At 41.7% G+C, this 13054-nt stretch overlaps 1 long non-coding RNA gene across 1 annotated transcript; it reads right to left on the bottom strand.

Moving 5' to 3' along the window:
* Positions 1-4485: 4485 nt before the first annotated feature.
* On the bottom strand, positions 4486-11152 carry LOC138109030 (uncharacterized). Its single transcript, XR_011150212.1, has 3 exons — positions 10970-11152; positions 6636-6774; positions 4486-5040 (listed from the first exon to the last, which is right to left on the bottom strand). It is a non-coding gene; the product is annotated as an uncharacterized lncRNA (long non-coding RNA).
* Positions 11153-13054: the final 1902 nt, after the last annotated feature.

The raw sequence follows: 13054 nt of genomic DNA, 5'->3' as shown, positions 1-13054 counted from the left end.
CCTATATCCTAGCACCCCCAGTGTATTCCCAATCCATTTTTTCATCCATGGTTTCCCTCACAAAACCATACCTTTGCCAATTGTTTCCCCAAAAATCCCTTTCCAATGTCAAGTGGGGGATGAAAAGAGGGAGGGAAGAAATTAAACCCTCTCCTGCATCAGTTTCCCCACAAAGCATGCTCAGAGAGTCCTGTCTCCTTTCTGTCAGCCTTAAGATGTTCCAGAGAATCTGTTTAGACATTTAAAGACTCAGGAGGGTGGCTTATTCTGTTTTAAAACTGTTCTTGTTATGTTTATCCAGTTGTTTTCAATGTTAAGTTTTATATCTCTTTTGTTAAAAATAAACAGGTGAAATGTCAGGGTCCCTCCCCCCCCGCCATGTAGCCCTGGGAGAGGGGCCCTGAGGGAGGCACGGGGTTTCCCTGCCCCTGCTCAGCCTCGTTCCCATTGGTTGTTTTGTGTTCCCCTGTGTGGCAAGGACCCTCAGGTCCCGCGATTGAGCAGTTCCTTGGCAGAGCTCTGGCCATGCGGCTGGAGAAATAAACATCTCTGAAACATCTATCAAGAATCGGTCCATATATATTTCTTTCCCACGGGTGTCCTTGTTTGATATAGGTGTTACAGTATCCCCACTGTAACACTTTCCCATGAGGGGCCTAATTTTTTGGAAACAACTTGGCAAACTTTAAAAGCTTCCATAATGTCATTCTTTAGCTGTAGAAAGGACATAGCCTCTAAGGTAATTCGGTCATATCATTTTCAGTCTCAAGGGTCTTTCCTGCATTCTTTTAACCTCAGCATTACCACATTTAGCAGTCACAAATACATTTTCACATAAACACATTTTTTGCTTTTTACCTCACTTCTTTTAAACATTTCTGTCACATGCTTCTTTTTATCATAGAGAAGCAGCTTCCACTAACATATTTGTACAGGTAGCACTGCCACAGTACATTAAGTGCTCCAAAATTAGTCACATACAAGACTACTACCAAACAATCTTGGTGTTTGTTGTAATATAATACTTGCATATATGATAAAAAACAAAACACTACTTAAACTGTGTCTTGATTTTTTCCAGAGAGCTTCAAGTATGAATGAGTCTCTTCTTGCTCTCATTCTTCTTCTCAGATTATTTATTTTAGTTTGTTTTATCCCTTTATGGTGTGTGGGCCAATAACCACTAAGCCACAGATTGGAAGAGGGGGTCTATTTCATTCAGTGTCTGTCTTTTAGTGTCTCAGCTTTTCACCATCAGGGCATCTGTGCTTTAAAAGTCTATCGAGTTGGCTTACAGCAGGACGGCTATGATGTAGCTCTGTCACCTCAAGCTGATTCACTAGCACCTGTCCCCTGACATCACAGGTATTAATGCACTGCTGCACCCAGCAGAAACAGAGAATTAGCACTACTTCTGGTGACTTTGGATCAGTTTAATGAGACTAACCATATGGGTCATTTAAGCTCTCTTCTCAAACCTGCAATAATTACTGCTTTTGAATCAGTCATTGCCAGCCAGCTGCACTGAACTAGAGTTCTGTGACTGGCTCATAATTAATTCTCTTTAAAATAATTGTCATTTCTGAGTAAATAACAATCAGGATAAGATAGATTAAAAGAATTTTCCCTTCCACCCCCAATTACAAGTATTAAAACAAAATACTGGATGTATCCTTGGCACATCTAGCTCAGAACAAAAAGTTGGAACACATTACCATCTATAACAAACACCACTTGTTTATACAGAGCAAAGCACTCTCAACCCAGAACTCTGTCTCATTCCTGAAGAACAGCTACCTCCAGCACATCAATTAGCACAGGGTAGTCTGAGTTCAGCCAAGTAACATAAGGCTTTCTTACAAAGAGGAGGAGAGCCAGACTGAAAGGCACTTTGAAGGTAACACACTTGTCAACATGCAAAGGTTGCAGGCAGATATGGAGACATCTTCGGTACATCTTGCAGCATGTTCCTATTTCATTAAATTAAAAAAAAAATTTAAGAAAACAAACAAACAACAACAACAAAAAAGCAAACAAAAATACCCACACGAAACCCAGGAATACTCACGAGCCTGTAAAATAGTAGCCTATCCCTGGCAGCCGTTGCTTTAAGTTGCATATTAAAGTTTGTCCACAAGCCCCTTTCTGCTGGCTCCCAACCACCCTGATGTGTCACACAGAGAGGCTGGGGCTGGATGGGGTGGCTTGGCAGTACCCTGGCTCCAGAGGCACCTCCACCCATAATATGATCTGTGTGTTAACCTAAGGCAGAGCAGGGATTTGGCAGCTCCCAGCCCTTCGCTGTTCCACTCACCACATCCATTAGGTACATAACAAAAAAGAGTTTCACAGAATCATAGGAAGTTTGGGGTTGGAAGGGGCCTTAGAGATCATCTACTTCCAATCCCTTTTCCATGGGCAATGACACCTTTCACCAGACCAGGTTGCTCAGAGCCCCATCCAGCCTGGCCTTGAACACCTCCAGGGATGGGGCATCCACAGCTTATCTGGGCAACCTGTGCCCATGCCTCACCACCCTCACAGCAAGGGAACTTCCTCCTGATAGTCTACTCGAAACCTCCTGTCATTTAACGTGAGCAGTTTTAAAAATTATAAATATACAGCAGTATGTATTTTTATCTATCTGCGTGTATGGTTTGACGCAGAAGCCGCCCAGCAGCACCCCACGACCAGAGGGGCTGTCGCGCCGGCGGCCTCGGCGGGCAGCGGGGGCGGCTGTGCTGAGGCGCCTTCCCGCAGCGGCTGCCGCCGTTCCTGGGGGCACATCGCCACCTAGCAGCGGTCCCGTAGCCTGCAGCGCCCGGCGAAGCCACCGAAACGGGGTTAACTCGGCCCTGCGAGCACAGCTACCCTGCCCCGCTGAGGGCCGCAGGCGCCGGCGGAGGCGGGAGGAAGGGCAGGGTGGCAGCGGCTGCTGCGCCTACGCCGCCGGCAAAGCCCCGTGCCCGGCCTGGGCCTGCGGGGGTCCCCGCAGCGGGCAGGCCCTGGCGGGCGTCATGGCAGCGCCCTGTTCCCTCGGGTGTTTGCCCAACACTTGGCAGCCCCCAGCCCTTCGCTGCCCCTCCGCCACTGATGTTTCCCTGGGTGAATTTGTTCCTACACCTCAGTGCCCAGGACCCATCTCACCTGGGTGAGATGGTGACATCAGCTTCCCTTATTCACCACAACCCAGTGAACAGGCCCTGCTGTAAGGTAATTTGTGGGCAGCCACTCTCCTGGAAAAATCTCAGTAAAACAAAACTCCTTGGATTACTTTCTTGGTTTCTTCCTTGTGTAGCTCGGAGTGTTACACCCTCCTGCACTGATCTGGTTGTCACCATCTCTCCCCACACCAGCCAGTCACTCCCCTACAGCAAGATGGTGTAAGGATATGGCTGTGGAGCAGCACCCATCTTGCTCCCATCTTCAGGGTGGAAGGGAAGGAGTTTTGGTGTTTGTGTCCTGAGTGTCTCCAATGGATAGATATAGCTGGGGTGGTGTAAAACCACACACTTGTTGAGAAAGAGGGCTGAAGGAACGAGTAGGAACTTGGCAGGTAGAGAAGAGATTCATTTTAAAGGATATGTCAAGATGAAATAATTATTAAACTCTTCACCATCCTTTGTTGTTATCTTTGCATATGAGCACACAAGCAAGACAGAGACACATTCAATGATACTTTAAAAATGCCTTTGAGGTGGGATTAGGAATATTTTCTTCATGTATGTCCTAGCCAAAAAGTATGGAGCTTTACTATCCCAATTACTTATCTTTATCTTATATCTTGCAAGGTTTAGGGTTTTTTCCCACACTTCACACTACCACTTTTTAAGAAGTGAGGACTTTTGGGGACATCAGTACCAAATTTGCTACTGCCCAAGGTAACTTGAGTTTGACTTTATCCTGTTAAAAAGTGCTGCAAGTTTTCAGTACCAAACAACTGTTTTCATCAGTAATCGTGTGCTTTCCCATTATAACAAAATATTAGATAAAGGAACAGGACGTACTATGTAGAACCAACTGTATTTCCTCATAAACCAGACTGAAATTATTTGAAGGTTTTTGATGAGGACACCAGCTTAGTCACTTACCCTTACAGTGCTTGACAAGAAGAAAAAAAAAAAAGAAAAAAACATGCAGTTATTTTAATCAATAGCATCCTCTGTAAGCAAGTCACCAACAGGTCCTAGAATAAAGAAATGAGAATGCGTTCACCAGGAAGCTAACCTGTCTTACAGCCGACTGCTGAGACTGAAGTGACCAAATTCTTTTGTGAACCCGAGCAAACCTGAAGTCAAAGGCAGCCCTCATTGATTTAATGTGCAGTACTGTACCTTGACACTAGCTATTGTTTGCTCTTTAAACCACCTTCAGTAGCACCCGCGCTTTTACAGAACCCTTACACAACTGAATATTTTGTTGCATGACACAGTGATGCTTGGAATTACCAAGCAGGATTGCAAATATTTATTTCAGTGTCTCCTCCAACATGCATTGTAAAAAGAACCTCTCTTTGAAATTGCACAGTGGCTCTATTGACCTCTCTCCAATACATTTCTAGAAAGTGTGACACACAGCTAAGAATAAAATACCTTCAAATTACAGCTGTGCTCTGCCCCAAAACTGTAGGTGCAGAAAGTCATCTCTTCCAACTGTAGAGAATGTTATTTCATACCAAACACAGATCTATTGCAGGCAACATTTTGGGGTTTCTCTTTATCATGCTCTCTCACATTTCAGTACCACTACACATTCCTTTAAAAATATGCCCCAGAAAGGTAGAGTCAAATATATGAATAAGGCTGAGATAATTGCATGTCCATGTACAGAAGAATATATAAATGGATGGATATATGCAGCAATTCCAAGACATTAGAAGAACAATAAATGATTGTGAGACGAAACACATCTGCAAATCTACAAAGTAGCAGTGCTGAAAGACGTCACTGGTCCAAAACTGCATCTTAGCTATCGCATTGTTTCAGGTTGCGGAACGTGATCCTTTATTTCGCAGTCCTTAGACGTGAGTTCTTGAATTATCTGAGAGAGATGAGTTCTTTTTACATATCACTTTAAAAAACAAATGTACTGCAGGCTTGGCTGTCACAGCAGGGATGGCTCCCCAAGACCTTGGCTGCAGCATTCTGTGGTTCAGTAATGGAATTGGCTCTAATCTGTCTCTGTCAATACTCCCCAGACAAAGGTGGTGCCCTTTCGGGCAAAATGCCCAAATCTGACCTGTTTTACTCCCTCTTATCTGAAGTTCAATAAGCATTGCTTATTTCTACAAAACATGTAGCTATTTTGGATGTCAAAGTCATAGGACTTTGAAGGTTATTTCTTGTGGCAGCCCTGGCCTTTCTTTCCCAGCAGTTACACACAGACATGCCTACGCTGCACAAAAGATAGCAGCGCGTGCATCCCTGAACCAGCGCCAGCACCAAAAGCTATGCAATAACATCCTCACAGCACGCTGCCAGACTAACTAATGCAGATAATGGGGGAGCAATGCTTCCAGAAATCAAGCTTTGCAATGTCAAGTAGACACCAGTTTACTCACAGTAGGTATAAGTCATTCCAGATCCATTGTGGCTGTAGAGAAGACAGGGTGCAGACAGCCTCTGCAGTAACTGCTCCTTTCTCAGATAAACAGAAGAGTCATAACCTTTTGTTCTTACCTCTTTCTGTGAGGGCCAGTAAACACACTGCATATTTCTGGGGGATGAAAACTTTCATAGTTATAGGAAGTTGCTTCTCTACATCTGTCTTGGTAATTGCACAGTGCTTCATTGCACAGTGTAGATTCATTCCCATCATGATTTTCATGAAATAGGAAGAACTCCCTGCACAGTAAATCATGCCAAGCTTTGTTAGGTAAGGGTGTTAGGGGATGATTTCCTTATCTGGGCCTTCATATGCCTCCATGTCCCAACAGACATCTCTCTAAGTAGCAACCAAATTATTAGCACATAACTTATGCTTCATTAACATTACTCTGCAATTTACCAATACTAAATGTGGATCAGAGTGATTTTCTTGTCTTTTCTAGCTAGCATGACCTTAATTATTCTGATACCATTTCCCAATAGCCTGTGTCATGGTTTTAAGCCCAGCTGGAGATGAAACGCCACACAGCCACTCACTCAACCCCTCCTCTCTTCTCCCCACCCCCCCAGTGGAATCAGGAGGAGAATAGAAGTAAAACTTGTATGTTGAGATAAGAACAGGTTAATAATTGAAAATAAAGAAAAAATACAATAATAATGCTAAGTAATAATAACAATGATAATAAAAAGGGGAAAAAACCATCAATTGTTCAGCACCTGCTGACTGGTGCCAGACCTCTCTTCCTGAACCCAAATCCTGCCCCCCCCTTTCAGGTAACTCCCTCCAGTTTATATAGCAGGCAGTTCTGTGGTGTGGAATATTCCTTTGGTCAGTTCAAGTTCCAGATATGCTCCCTCCCAGTTTGATTTTTTTTGCATTCAGAGCATGAAACAAGGAAAAAAGTCCTTGACTTAGGATAAACTTGACTTAGCAAAAAACAAAAAAACTAAATGGTGTTATCAACACCATTATCATTCTGAATTCAAAATACAGCACTGTAACAGCTACTGAGAAGAAATTAACTTTACCTTCTATCCTAGCTGGAATCAGGACACTCTGTTATACTGGAGATGATTTGCTCTAGCAACTTCATGTCTAAACCTTCACTTTTCCACCAATTTACTTCAGTTTCAGCAAACTCTGTCGTATTGTCAAATATTGCAGCATCTGGAAAATAGGTAACATGGCAAAAAAACTTTACGAAGATGGTCACTTATTTAATTGTAAGAGTATCTGGTGAGTTTATCTCAAGGAAATAAACACAATATCACAACAAGTAAGTTATTTGTGGACTTTTTTCTCTTCAGTGCAAAACCAAAAAAATTCTCTGTATACCTTATTGCTGGTAACATGTTTTTTTCTTTTAGCCGCAAACACGAGGTATATTGTTCAATTTAGCCTGTATTTTTGTCTTGTGTGAAAGTCTAAAGAATTTTTGCAGTGTCATAATTACCTAGACCCTAATATAATTCTGTCCTCTCAATTAGATTTTCCAATGCCAAGTTTTCTTGTCAGATTTGTAGGTACCTAATGTAGCCCTGAACTTTCCAGTGGCCTTTTGTTAACTCCTTGCAAGTACCTATTTTCTCTAGGGCTCATGTTCCCCTTAAAAGTCATGTCCTGTAAGAGGAAAAAAATTGTCTCCAACTACTTATAGCTCATCCCTCTGCTCCCCCACCAGATTTTAGTGAATCTCAACAACAGCAGAAGCGCTTGTTGCCACATTTTTCCGTTCTTGGACTTTTCTTGTTTATTCCTTTCATGTTCCAGTATCAGTCAGTGCTCAGTCAGTGGAGATCAGCTTTCTCTGGTGAGACTAGAAAACAATTTTCCCTGTAGGGGAGGGAGCTATTGGAAATAAGGAAAAAAAAAATCTGTATGAAAATATGAAATTTATAATAGGTACCTGAAATAAATAACTTGAATGCAGCATTGTCAGCACAGAAAATAGTTCATGTTACCTAGACGAAACACTTAATCTATGGACTTGCTGCAGTCAAGAGAAAGAAGGCGCAATCCAGCAGGCACCATAAATCACCCACCAAATTAGCCTTTTTCTGCTCAGTGAAGGCAGAGACCAGTGTTGCTAGCTGGTGAATTTAGCTCTCAACAACTGTTAGTGGTGGAACACCCTTCACTTCAGCTCTAATGATGCTGAAGAGGAGGGGAATTGTGGAACTTAATGGGGGAACAAGAATCACAGATAAAGGATGCTTGAGGTGATGCTACTGGATACTTAAAAGAAATCCTTATGGATATGTCTGTAAAGTACAGACTGCTCCACACTCCAACCTCATTGGTGACACACACAGGGAACAGTCCCTAACATTACATATTTTCATATTTGGTCGGGGAACCCAAATGCACATGGCTTCTCTCTCCTGATTTACAAGCCCTGAAAGTTCAAGAATGATTCTCTGTGTGTTCCATGTAGGTCCAGAAGCCACAGAATAGCAGCAACATTTAGGTACAGTGAAGAATCATTCTCTTGCCTACCCATATACCAACAAAATACTGCTACTCCATCATCTCTAAGGTGAGAGCTAGATTTCAAAGCAAATACAGATATCTAACACCTGATCTCATTTTCGCTATTATAACAGAATCCAACAGCAGCCACTCTTGTAAGTTTTAATTCTTGTTTTTCTAGAATTGCAGCATGTTGATCCTCCATTTTAGGCATCTGTGGAAGTGTGATACACTACACTGAAACAGTACGGAAAACTTTACCATACTGTAGAGATGTGTCTTTAACATCATTATTTTATGTCATTAAAGACTATTAACCAAGAAGAAACAAGAAAGAGTAGTCATCTTCCTTTCACTAATTGTCTCATGAGCAGAAAATTTACAATGCAAGATGACAAAAGCTCCTGTACTATCAGTTATTTTTGATACAAGATTAAACTTTAATAAAAGGAGTGTAACATCTCTCAGATGTTCATTTTTCACATAACTAAACTCATAGTAGATGTAGGGCTTTAGTCCTAACTACAATTTCCTATTACACTGATGGCATCATTGCTAGTAACACAGAAGATACTATTAATACATTATTATTTTGTCACAGAACATCATTCATGTGCAAATCAATTTGCTTGAATCCAGTAAAAAAACATTTAGGATTGAAACATCACTAATTTAATGTGGAACATATACACAAGATCTTTCCCCCAAAAATCAATGTCTAATTTGTTTGTGGAAAGAGCAGAGGGTGATTAACTGCAGACATAGTCTTGAAAATAAATTGCTCTAGCTCAGGAGAAAGACCTTTCTTTTTCTTGTAAGCTGTATTTTAATTATTTTTAAGTTTCTTCTATTTGACATGAGTTCCTGAGGGAAAAGTTCTGTCCAGCTTGTATACACTACTTTGAATCCATGACAATGCTTTATTTGGAACAAGGAGGCTCAGGTGAATTAGAAAAGAGTATTTGAAAGGGGTCCCTTCTCCCACTCACTATACCTCCCTGCCTTTTCACTCTAACTTCAAGCTTCAGGCTATTTACCCAAAACTAGTTTCAGGTGAGTTCACACCTTGCCAAGCACTTCTGTAATTCTCTGTCAGCCAGGACAACCTTTTGTGAAGTCACAACTTACCAATGGAGCATGGCAACATGTGGCAGCACAACACTAGACTACCAGGAGACACCGTGAAAAAATAGGAGTAAATTTGTAATGAAAACTACTTGGTCCTGTGGACCTGACATCCACACCAGACACGGTTGGGGTTTGTCTGTTTATTCATTTTGGACTTTTCCTCACGAACAGAACACCCATCTGTGTCTGGAGAATGTTAGATGGTTCCTGGAGCCTTTCTGCTAGTTTTTCACCCCAGAGGAATCCATTTCGCTCACTTTGAGACTGCTCCAGGATGCAAAGCAAAGTACAGGAGGCGGGGATAGCCAGCAGATTGACCTAAGAAGCACACACCAATATGCACTAGCACACTGACATCAGCTCAGCTTTAGAACACCAAACTACTTCCTACTCAGATGCATTCATGCTTCTGACCTGTAACTTCCATTTAAATCCAGAGCTTAATATTAGATTCCTTTTCAGCCAGGCATTGTCTTTTCATGTACACATTTTTATAACCATCCAAGCTACAAAGGAGTCCATTCTGAATTGGATCTCCTGAGTGCTGCCACACAATAAACACTACATAACAAACGTAGCACTTTCACACCAGAGACCCTTTCTCAAAAGGGAAATTTAAGTTAAATCACTTGCATTCAGAGTGATTCATGACAGTGTAAGGATACTTATGCCATTTTGTTTGCAAATACATTTTCCAACAGAACATTATGCTTGCATAACTCAGGGTAATATATCCCTATATTGATAGTTCACATATGCAGTCAACTCAGTCTCTGTCTACAGAAACATGGGATCCTTGCAGTCATTCCTTCCAACACAGCAAGGCCTGGGCTGTTCAAATCTGTTACACAGCTCAGTTATCAGAGGTTTCTAGGTCACTTTGGACACATTTAAGCAGTAAAATTTGTGGAAACAATGGAACTTTTAGTGTTGCAATATCATATCAACAAAGCTCAGCTAATGTAGTGTTCACTATTTTGGTATTCTGAAATCAAAACTCTATTTAGAATATCAGACATAACAAAGAATCAGTCAGAAAATGTTTCTTGGCTAGTATGAAGAATTGAAGAAAAGACTAGAAAAAGAAAGAAACAGATTCACGTCTCAGAACAGCTGGTATTTGCAGTAGCTATTTTGGATATAAAAATATCTTAGAACTCAGTTTAGTTGCCCCTAGCTCACGTCCAAGGATAGTATACCCATGCTCACTGCAATGCCAGACATCTTTCATAGATCTATGGCCTTTCAGAGACCAGCTGGGATTCCCTGTGGCACCTCCAATAAATACTGATGCAGGCACAACTGAACTTAGCTCCAAGAGTGAAAGCCCTTCCAGACAGAGATCCTGAATGTAGGTATCTAAAAGTCACCTAACCTTACATCAGAGAAAACAGGCTAGAATCAACAGTCTGAGTGGTGAGCAGACATAGAAAGCTACCTGATGAAAAATAACGTTAACACTTAATCACCTCATCTCCCTGGCTCACTCTTTGGAGTTCAGCTACTCAGTATTTTGCCCTAAAACTGCACAGTACATAGAAAGTACTTCTATGTAGGATGCAAGCCTGTGAACCTGTAATATTATACTGCCCAATTAGATAATATAGACCAAAAATAGTTCCAAATGATACGAGGTTTGGGGTTGGGTGTTTTTTTTTTAATTAAGTGCAAAAAGAATTAGGGAAGGTACTACTAGCCACTGTACCATATGCTCCATGTTATGTGTAGCAGTAGACAGCTCTAAGCCTTTTAATATGTAACTTACCTACAGGTTGTACATTTGAAGGCTTACAGGAAGAGGTGATGTTTAGATTGCAGAAGTGGTGATCTACAGAACAGCGCACTGCTTAAGTACACGTCCTTAAGCTCTCCTCGGATGGCAGCGTCCTCTGCATGCCAGCTTCCCCCGTGTCCCCCGGCCCGCGGGGCAGAGCCGCTCCGCAGTTCCGGCGAGCCACCGCTGTGGGGCGCCCGCTCACCGCGGCACGCAGCGCAGCGCGGCCCGGAGCGGCGGGAGCGGCCGCAGGGAGGAAAATGCCGAACGTCTTGGAGAAACCGGAACAAAAATGAACCGGCTCCCTAAATCAGCATCACGTTCCTAGAACCTGTGCTTCAAATCCTGAAGTCACCCCCTCCCCCCCTCTCTTCTCCCCCCACCTTGGGATAATCAAAAACAATAGAAAACAATGGGCCAGAACTGTTTCCAAATAAAATTAATTTCGGACTTGAATTCTAGTGCTATGTTTATTCTACAGACACTACTAAGCTTCATTTTTCCAAGAATAATTGTTAGCACTATATTAACTGGTTTTAAAAGTTCCCTTGTGTGTTGTGGTTCATCTGTGTTGCAGTAAAAAAATACAAGAAAGGTTCATTCTGCCTAAAATATATATACATCTATAAAGAGAGAAACCACAAGCATCTTAGGGCTGAATGGAATTACCTGCAGCACTAGAAGAGATGTGTTAATTAATATCAAACTCAGAACTCATACACCCCTGTGTACATACATACATATGTACATACACAGAGACCAAAAAAGCAATGGTTTCTTCACATTCTGAAAGCTCAAAGGCCCTAGAGAAGGAAAATAAATTTCAACTGTACACAAACCCAGCTCAAAAGTGTTAAATTCTTCTTCATCTCTCCTAGTTCAAACAGCCAATAAGTTCAATGTTAAGTCTAGTCATCATCTACCTCTCTCTGGCATGACTGCAACAACCCTCCAGCTGAACCTTTTTAGGTCCAACCAAAGAAAAAACAGATCCTCCCGCCTGGTACTTGCAGGTGCACAGGTGGCTGTGGCTGCTGAAGTTCTGTGTGGGGTTAGATGGGCACCAAGAACTATTTCAATGGTATTCAACCTGCTGACACAGGTGTCAATAAAACATTCTACAACACACACACACACAAACACACAAAAAAGTATGACCTCAGGAGATATGAACCTGCTTTTGAAATTATTGCAAGAAATATTCCCTTTCAGCCAGGCACCACGAGGACCCTGTCAACCCAGTTACCAGGTACCAGCACAACATTACCCATTAACTCTGCCCCAACGCAGACCTTCTAAGTTATGGTCAAAATCAAAATCACAGCTGCAGACCCCAGGTGGGCCCTCCCTGTAAACTATTCTGTAAGATAAATAGGACTGACATATTAGGTTAATGTTCCCAGTTTGGCAGTAAATGTAATTTCACCGCAGTTAGCTTCTTGGATTACTCAAGAAGTTTACAAAGTCTGTCATAGAGTGGTAAATGAGTTTGAATGCCAATGTCCTCTTTCACTTTTGAGGGTTTTCACTAAAGATAGTCTCCATGTTCTTCACAGACACCCATTTCCTTAGAATATATTTCCTTGCATTTCCTCATAACACTTTACTGACAAAGCCTTGGGGTTTTGCTGTGATATTAAATGTTATGATTGACTGCATTCCTCTACCTCCTTGGATACCAGAGTTTAGCTCTTAACTTCTGAGAAAGCAAACAGAAGTTAACCAATTTGAAACTAGCTACCTGAAACTGAGAACTGAATTGTGCTGTTCACAGAGTTCAAAAAAAAATCTTTAAAAACTCTCTAATACTAATACTCTCTTTAGTATCTCTCAATCAAGGGGAAAACCAGGAGTGTTTTAGAACATATTTTCTTTGTTAAAAATGAACTTGATCATTTCAATACATAGATAACAAACATTTTTGGAAGTTTTTTTTTTTCTTCTTCTTTTTAATAGAACAAGAAATCAATTAAATTTGAGGCTGTTGAGTTTTGGTGGGGTTTTTTTGTTTGTTTGGTTTTGTTTGTTTGTTTGGGGTTTTCATTGGGGGTTTTCTGGTCATGGTGGGTTTGGGGG

This window comes from Aphelocoma coerulescens, chromosome 4 (assembly GCF_041296385.1).
Source record: "Aphelocoma coerulescens isolate FSJ_1873_10779 chromosome 4, UR_Acoe_1.0, whole genome shotgun sequence".
NCBI lineage: Eukaryota > Metazoa > Chordata > Aves > Passeriformes > Corvidae > Aphelocoma > Aphelocoma coerulescens.
Note: the sequence above shows the minus strand (reverse complement) of the source record. Positions and strands in the feature narration are given on the sequence as shown.